The following is a 7,564-nucleotide window of genomic DNA, read 5'->3' as shown; positions in this document are numbered from 1 at the left end:
CTTCATATTAGAATTGATACGGTCATCTTTATTGTCATTGTCCCATAAAGAACAACGAAATTGAAAAAAATCTACATCAGACATTCAAAAACCAACAAGCTTGCTATCCCAGCTATCCCAGCCTGGTTAACCCCCTAAAAACTCTGATACTCCATAATTAAATACAATATACTCCCACAGAGACTACCTTAAACTGCGTTTGAACCAAAATTGCATTTGGATAAAAACTGTTTCTCAGGTGGCTAGTCCTAGTCTTTATAACCCTGTACCTTCTTCCAGAAGGCAGAAGCTGAAAGAGATCATTTCTGGGGTGTGTACTATCCTTCACTATCTCTGCAGCTTTCTTATGACACCTGGAAGCATAGATTTGATCCAATCATAGACTCATAGAGCTGAAGGAAACCTGAGGATCATCTGATCATCAACCTGAGAGGCACAAATACAAGATGGGTGACACCTGGCTTGAGAGCAGTACATGTGAAAAGGATCTAGGAGTCTTGGTTGACCACAAACTTGACATGAGCCAACAGTGTGACGCGGCAGCTAAAAAAGCCAATGCAATTCTGGGCTGCATCAATAGGAGTATAGCATCTAGATCAAGGGAAGTAATAGTGCCACTGTATTCTGCTCTGGTCAGACCTCACCTGGAGTACTGTGTCCAGTTCTGGGCGCCACAGTTCAAGAAGGACACTGACAAACTGGAACGTGTCCAGAGGAGGGCAACCAAATTGGTCGAAGGCCTGGAAACGATGCCTTATGAGGAACGGCTAAGGGAGCTGGGCATGTTTAGCCTGGAGAAGAGGAGGTTAAGGGGTGATATGATAGCCATGTTCAAATATATAAAAGGATGTCACATAGAGGAGGGAGAAAGGTTGTTTTCTGCTGCTCCAGAGACGCGGACACGGAGCAATGGTTCCAAACTACAAGAAAGAAGATTCCACCTAAACATTAGGAAGAACTTCCTGACAGTAAGAGCTGTTCGACAGTGGAATTTGCTGCCAAGGAGTGTGGTGGAGTCTCCTTCTTTGGAGGTCTTTAAGCAGAGGCTTGACAACCATATGTCAGGAGTGCTCTGATGGTGTTTCCTGCTTGGCAGGGGGTTGGACTCGATGGCCCTTGTGGTCTCTTCCAACTCTATGATTCTATGATTCTATGATCTAGTCCAACCCCTGCAATGCAGGAATTTGCAGCTCGTGCATGCAAAAAAGGGGAGGTGGAACAGGCATGTACAACCAAACTGAGCAAGATATAACCCTCCTTCATGAAATGAACAGAGGGTTAAATCCTGCAGTGTTGGTTGTGCTTATCTTTTCCCTACTGCATGTGCAGCCAATGCAGGATTTAACCCTGCCCTCCAACTCAAGAATGGCACCAGCTGATTGATAGGTGGGCGTGGTTTGGGCACGTCAAATTGGACTCCCCAGTGGGCCAAGATTGGCCCAAGGGCTGGTGGTTCCCCAACCTGATGTCTCTAATGGAGCGGCCTCTAGCCCACAAAAACAAAGGACACAATGAACCCATTAGTCTTTAAAGAGCCCCAAAACTCTTTTTGGTGTTTTGTTGTAACAGATTGACAAAACGGCCCCTCTGGAATTTGTTGACTTTGATGAATTCATAGAAGATAAGTCTATCATGGGATACTAGGCATGATGGCTATGCTCTGTCTCTACGGCTGGAGGTAGTAAGGCTCCCGAAAATCAGTTGCTAGAGACCACAGGGAGGGAGAGATGCTCAAATCCTGCTCCAGGGTTTCTCAGGGGCATCCTGTTGGCCAGTGTGAGAACAGGATGCTGGATGAGATGGCCTCATCCAGCAGTCTCTTTTTACGTCCCTACGTTGCAGAATTCAAGAGAAAAACATGACATCCTATACCTGAAAAGCACAGATCCAGCACTACCCAGTTTTCACGTTAACTAGCTGTACTTGAGGTAGACCCATTGAAATTAATGGGCATGACTAATTTAGGCTCATTAATTTCAATAGGTCTAACACTGAGCAGGACTTAGCTGACTACAACTCTTGGTAACTGCGAAACAATGAAACTTTTGCAAAAATGTAATTGTAACTTTTAACAATGTGAGGTGAGGATTCCATAAATGTGAATCATTCACTGAACGAGTTTGTTTTGTTTTTTATCTTCAAATACCTGGGCCAGCCTTGCCCAACCTAGTGCCCTCCAGATACTGTTACATTACTGCAACACACATTGGCCCCAGGTAACGTTGCCAACTGTCAGCCATGATGAGATATGTATCTTAATGTCTGGAGGGTGTCAGGCTAAGGAAAATAGACTACAGTTGCCCAAAAAAAGTTAGAACAGAAATAAAGTAAAGCAACAAGCGGCTATGAGGAAAGTCAGTTTTTAAAGGCAGTTGCGCTAAGAAAGCAGTAGGCCAATTTAAACAATTCTCATCAGATGATCAGGTATTAACTAATGTCCTGATACTAAACCATTTCAATAATAACTAGCTGTACTTGAAAATGCAGTTACTTTCTGCAGAAATGCAGTGGTGGCCAACAACTCTGGTGGCTTTAAGAGAAGAGTAGACAAATGCACAGAGGGTAAAGCTGTCAGAGGCTACTTGCCATCATGATGGCTGTATTCTACATTCACTGTCAGCCTCCCTCTGAATACCTGTTGCTGGGAATCTCAGGTGTGGGGGGAGGGATGCTGTTGCCCTCAGGTTCTGCTTCCAGGCTTCCTATGAGGATCTGGTTGGCCACTGTGGGTGCAGGATGCTGGTGACTGGCCTGATCCAGCAGGCTCTGCTTGTGTTCTTACAGTATGTGCTACTGAGAGTTGTCCAACAGAGTTGAAATATTGGTCTATCAAGCTCAGTATTGTCTATATGAGGGTTTCCCAAATCTGGGTCTCCAGCTGTATTTGGACTACAACTCCCATCATCCCTAGCTAGCAGGACCAGTGGTCAGGGATGATGGGAATGGTAGTCCAAATACAGCTGGAGACCCAGATTTGGGAAACTCTGGCCTATCCTAACTGGCTGTGGCCCTGCAGGGATTCAGAGAGGAGGCTTCACCAGACTTACTTTAAGAAGTCAATGAATTATTATTATTATTAATTATACCCTGGCCGCCTGGCTGGGTTTCCCCAGCCACTCTGGGCGGCTTCCAACACATACAAAAACATAATAAAACACCAGGCATTGAAGCTGGGACCTTCTACATACATGCAAAGCACACATTCTGCCATAGAGCTGTGGATCTGATTTCCTTTCGAGATAACCAGATCGTAACCAAGACAAGTTGACCTGCCAGATAATGACGGCATGATCTCAGATAAAATGATTTATGAATTGCTTCCACCTGCTGCCCCACCCCCAGTGAACTGAAGTCATTCTGGAGGGTCTGGTGGTGAACAAACAGTTGGAGGAGAAGCACCATCAAGCAATGCAGAGCTGGCTGGAGATTCCTTATCTCACAAGGGAGGAGAACAGCTGGAGGTAATTCTGAATCTAGTGAGCTCTAAATTACTTTCCTTTGGGTTCATTTATTCCTTTTGAAGCCCGACACAGTGGAATGTCTTCCATCAAAGTTTCATCATGATAGAAGTCCCATCTGGTATGAAGGAAATGTTGTTAAGAGACTCAGGAGGCCACCAAAGCAGATTTCTGGTTTCCAAGCATCCAAGATGTTAAAAAAAAAGGGGGAGGGGAGGAAGGGGGAATATTAGAACAGCTAATGATTTTGTTGTCCTAATAACAACCTGATTTCTGAACTGGAACAAGTTTCACTGTTTTCTTGCAATCAAAGGATATGGTTGCCATGCTCCTCCAAATTGCACTGCGATGAACCCCTGTTGTCTGATGTTGCTCCACAGTGGCATCTAGAGCAACTGGGATGTTGCATCCTTGCAGTGAACCCTGAATAGATAGCTGCCAACTGTCCAGAGTCTTCAAGAAGGTGGAACTAACTCTAAGTAAATTTCTGATGGACCACAGATATCACTGGCCTGAGAGATGGAGCAAATTTTGTTGTGTTTGAGTCAAACAGCAATCTGTATCCACACTCCAAGGCTGGCTTTTACTTGTCTCAGATTCCCACGAAAGTTACGTTTTGATGACTTTGTGGCAAAGGGTGGATAAAGCATCTAATAAAATAATAAATAACTAAATAGGGCCATTTCAACGCCAGGTAAAAGCATGGCTATTTATCCAAGCATTTGGTGAAAACGCTGTCCCTCGCTTGTCTAATGATGTAATTATGTTGCTAATATTTTGGTACTGTATAATATTCCACCCTTCCTGAGGTCCTGCTAGAGAGAAACAAGAGGGCTTTGGCTCTTGTGAAAAAAATTCCCCAATATGTCCTTATTCATATCTGCTGCCTTAAAAAAAAACTTCTGGGCACCTTCCTCAGAATGTAAAGACAGAATTATTTAGGCCAGCCATGGGGGACCTGTGACCTTTCAGACGTTGCTTAACTACAACTCCCATCATCCTTGCTGGCTGGGGCTAATGGGTGTTGTAGTCCAACAGCAACCGGTGGGCCACAGGTTTCCTATCCCTTATTCATCCCGTGTCATTTCTGCCAAATGCGCTCTTTGTGCCCTTCAGCTCTGCATATTCCATCTGTACCATTTATATAATTCCTGTGCTGTTTATTCTATTTGTGCAATCTATATGCTCTGTTGTGTTAATGGTTCCATTTGCACAAATTGCACTGCCTGGATGACTTCTGGTAGCTATCATAGGCTATATGCTTAGGTGATGTGATTATATGTCTGTTTGCGCTTGCTGTAAATATGGGTTTATGGTACCTTGGGTGGAAAGATAATAAGTGGGTGTGTACTTCAGTTTGAAGTTGGAAGCAGCCCTATGTTCCAATGGATAGTGGAGGTTGGCCCACTAGAGCAGATGGGGCATGGGAAAACCAATCTCAGCCTCTCCTCAGCCAGCCAGCCAGCCAACTGTCATGGACTGGTTGGATGTAGAGAAATGGTTGGAGGAGCCAGCTGGGGAACTCCCAAGGGAAGAAGGCTCAGAGCCTGAGGAGTAGTGCTAGGACAATGAGGATTGGTCAGAGGGAGAAGACTGGGAAGAGGGGGTTCGGAAGATGTAGAAGTAACAGGGCTTAGTGAGCTGGGAGACTCAGTGGCAGAGATAAGTCCAGAATAGAGCCAGAAGCTGAAAAGTGGGAGGAGAGAGGCTAAGAGGCAGAGATGAATTGAGCTAGTGAAGAGTCACAGGTGTCTCCCCCTCCTGCTATGATAAGCTCCCCTCCCTGTTGTCTCCCAGAACCAGAAGAGGCATGAAAAGAGCGGAGGAGAGATTGGCAACATGCTGACATAGTCTCCAGTTGCTTGAGAAACACCCCTGGAGAGGAGGATACTTCAGCAGCTGTGGGGAGACCTTCAGTCTCAGCAACTGCTTCATAGGGGCAAGACTAACCAGAGACGAGTTGCCGGTGGAAGCTGGAGGCCTGTTCGCCATTAGGTTCAGCAGCATCTGATTGTGCCATTTCCACCTCAGTTGCGGTGCTCTGGATTTCTATTCAATGCAGTCCCTAAGGGGTGGGGGAAGGAGAGAGATGTCTCCATCTCAATGCGCCACAGATAAGGTTATCTTAACATGACAAGGCTCTCGGGAAAGCTCTTATTCTCTTGCTTCAGACAGGAGCCTTGGCACTGCAGGCCGAGCCTTAGACTGTATAGATCTTGAGTAATGGATGTGCTATTTTCAGACTGTAGGTAGTGGGCAGATTACTGCACACAGCTGCCAATCTTACCCTCTTGAGTCATAAACAATATTATCTATCTCTTGTGTTTGCTTTACAAACTAGATTTCATTGCAGCCATTCGCTCCATCTCTGTGTGCTTTCACGGAGCGAGAGGTCGTGCCTAAGAAGACACAAATATTTTCACAAGAACTTGCTTATGTACATGTGTACTTGTTTTTTATTTTATTTTATTTTGAAACATATAAAAATTGATTTCAGAAGTTTTTTCATTTATTTATTTAAATGCTGGGATTATGTGAAAGGAAGATAAAAGGAAGCTGAATCCCTTTGGGTAGCTTGGAGGTTATATCAAACCACTAATAATCAAGGCTGGAGATGCATCTGGGCTGTCAGCAGTGTTGGATTTATGTATAAGCTAAACAAGCTATAGCTTAGGGCCCCACTCTCTTGGCCCCCCCCCAAAAAAATTAAAGGCAAACCTGGATGTACATTTCCAAAATAATAAGATAAAAAACAAATAAAATACAGTGGTACCTCGGGTTACATACATTTCAGGTTACATACGTTTCAGGTTACAGACTCCGCTAACCCAGAAATAGTACCTAGGGTTAAGAACTTTGCTTCAGGATGAGAACAGAAATCGTGCTCCGGCGGCGCGGTGGCGGCAGGAGGCCCCATTAGCTACAGTGGTACCTCAGGTTAAGAACAGTTTCAGGTTAAGAACGGACCTCCAGAACGAATTAAGTTCTTAACCCGAGGTACCACTGTAAAACCTACATACAGCAACAGTGTTTTGTGTTGTGTAGGCTCCTATGATGTAAGCAATGGGCCCTGCCTGCTAGCCTGCTCCCTAAAATATCACTGGTTAGCTCATTTCTATTTGTAGGGTGCCTACGTTCTGCATGGACTGGTTGCAGGGCAACATGTGCAAATGGCTTTAGCTACCTGTTAGGTCCGTAAATTACCATATAACATATATTTAACACAAAAAAACAGCAACAGTTTGTTGTTGACAAAGGACAGCTGGACATATAAAGGGCCCATTACCTTCAGTAGCTTAGGGCCTCATCAAACCTAAACCCTGCCCTGGCTGTCAGTATTTTGCAGGAAATTTTGAGGGAACCCCCTGGGCAGATTTAGGGGGTGCATGGGGAGAGGGAGGGGAAGTTCCACTGCACAGCTAAAAGTCCTTGCACTGATGGAACAAGTGAGTTGAATGCCGCTCAGTGTACTGTATTTAAACCTTCCTAAGTGCACTAGTATAAATAAAGAAGGCACCACAAGATTGCTTCCTTTGTACGAAAAGGAGGGGGGAGGCAGATTTCCCCTTCCCCACTGTTCAGATGACTCATCCAGAGTTGCTTGCCATCATTCTGTTTTTTAGCAATATCTCCAAATTGATTCTTCTCCTGGGTTCAGTTGCTTAGCAGCCACCTCTTGACTTGTGTGATTAGTCTGGGAGCAAAGTGCTCAGAGATTACCTGAATTGCCTGATGAATAACAGTTTAGGGTTTTTATTTTTAAAGACCGGGCACCGGTAGGGATGGGCTGATCTGTCCATCTCGGTTTCTCCTTGTTTCCATCCCCCCACCTCAATACTGAGTTCAATTCTCAGCATTTCCATATCAGTTTTCAAATTCTTTTTATTTATTTTTGAAAATGTCAATACGAACATTTATCAGAGGTTTAGTGTGCATTTCTCCTAATACACATACTTTTGGAAGCAATTTCCCATGATTAAAATGCACGTTTATATGTCATTTTTACTAATCTATGCATTTTATGCAAACTTTCCGCCAATATATGAATTTCTGTGCATATTATATAGAGAAAACTCCATTGCAAAATGTCCCCTATTTGGCCTGGG

This window comes from Podarcis filfolensis (assembly GCF_964270895.1).
Source record: "Podarcis filfolensis genome assembly, chromosome: 14".
NCBI classification, from domain to species: domain Eukaryota; kingdom Metazoa; phylum Chordata; class Lepidosauria; order Squamata; family Lacertidae; genus Podarcis; species Podarcis filfolensis.
Note: the sequence above shows the minus strand (reverse complement) of the source record.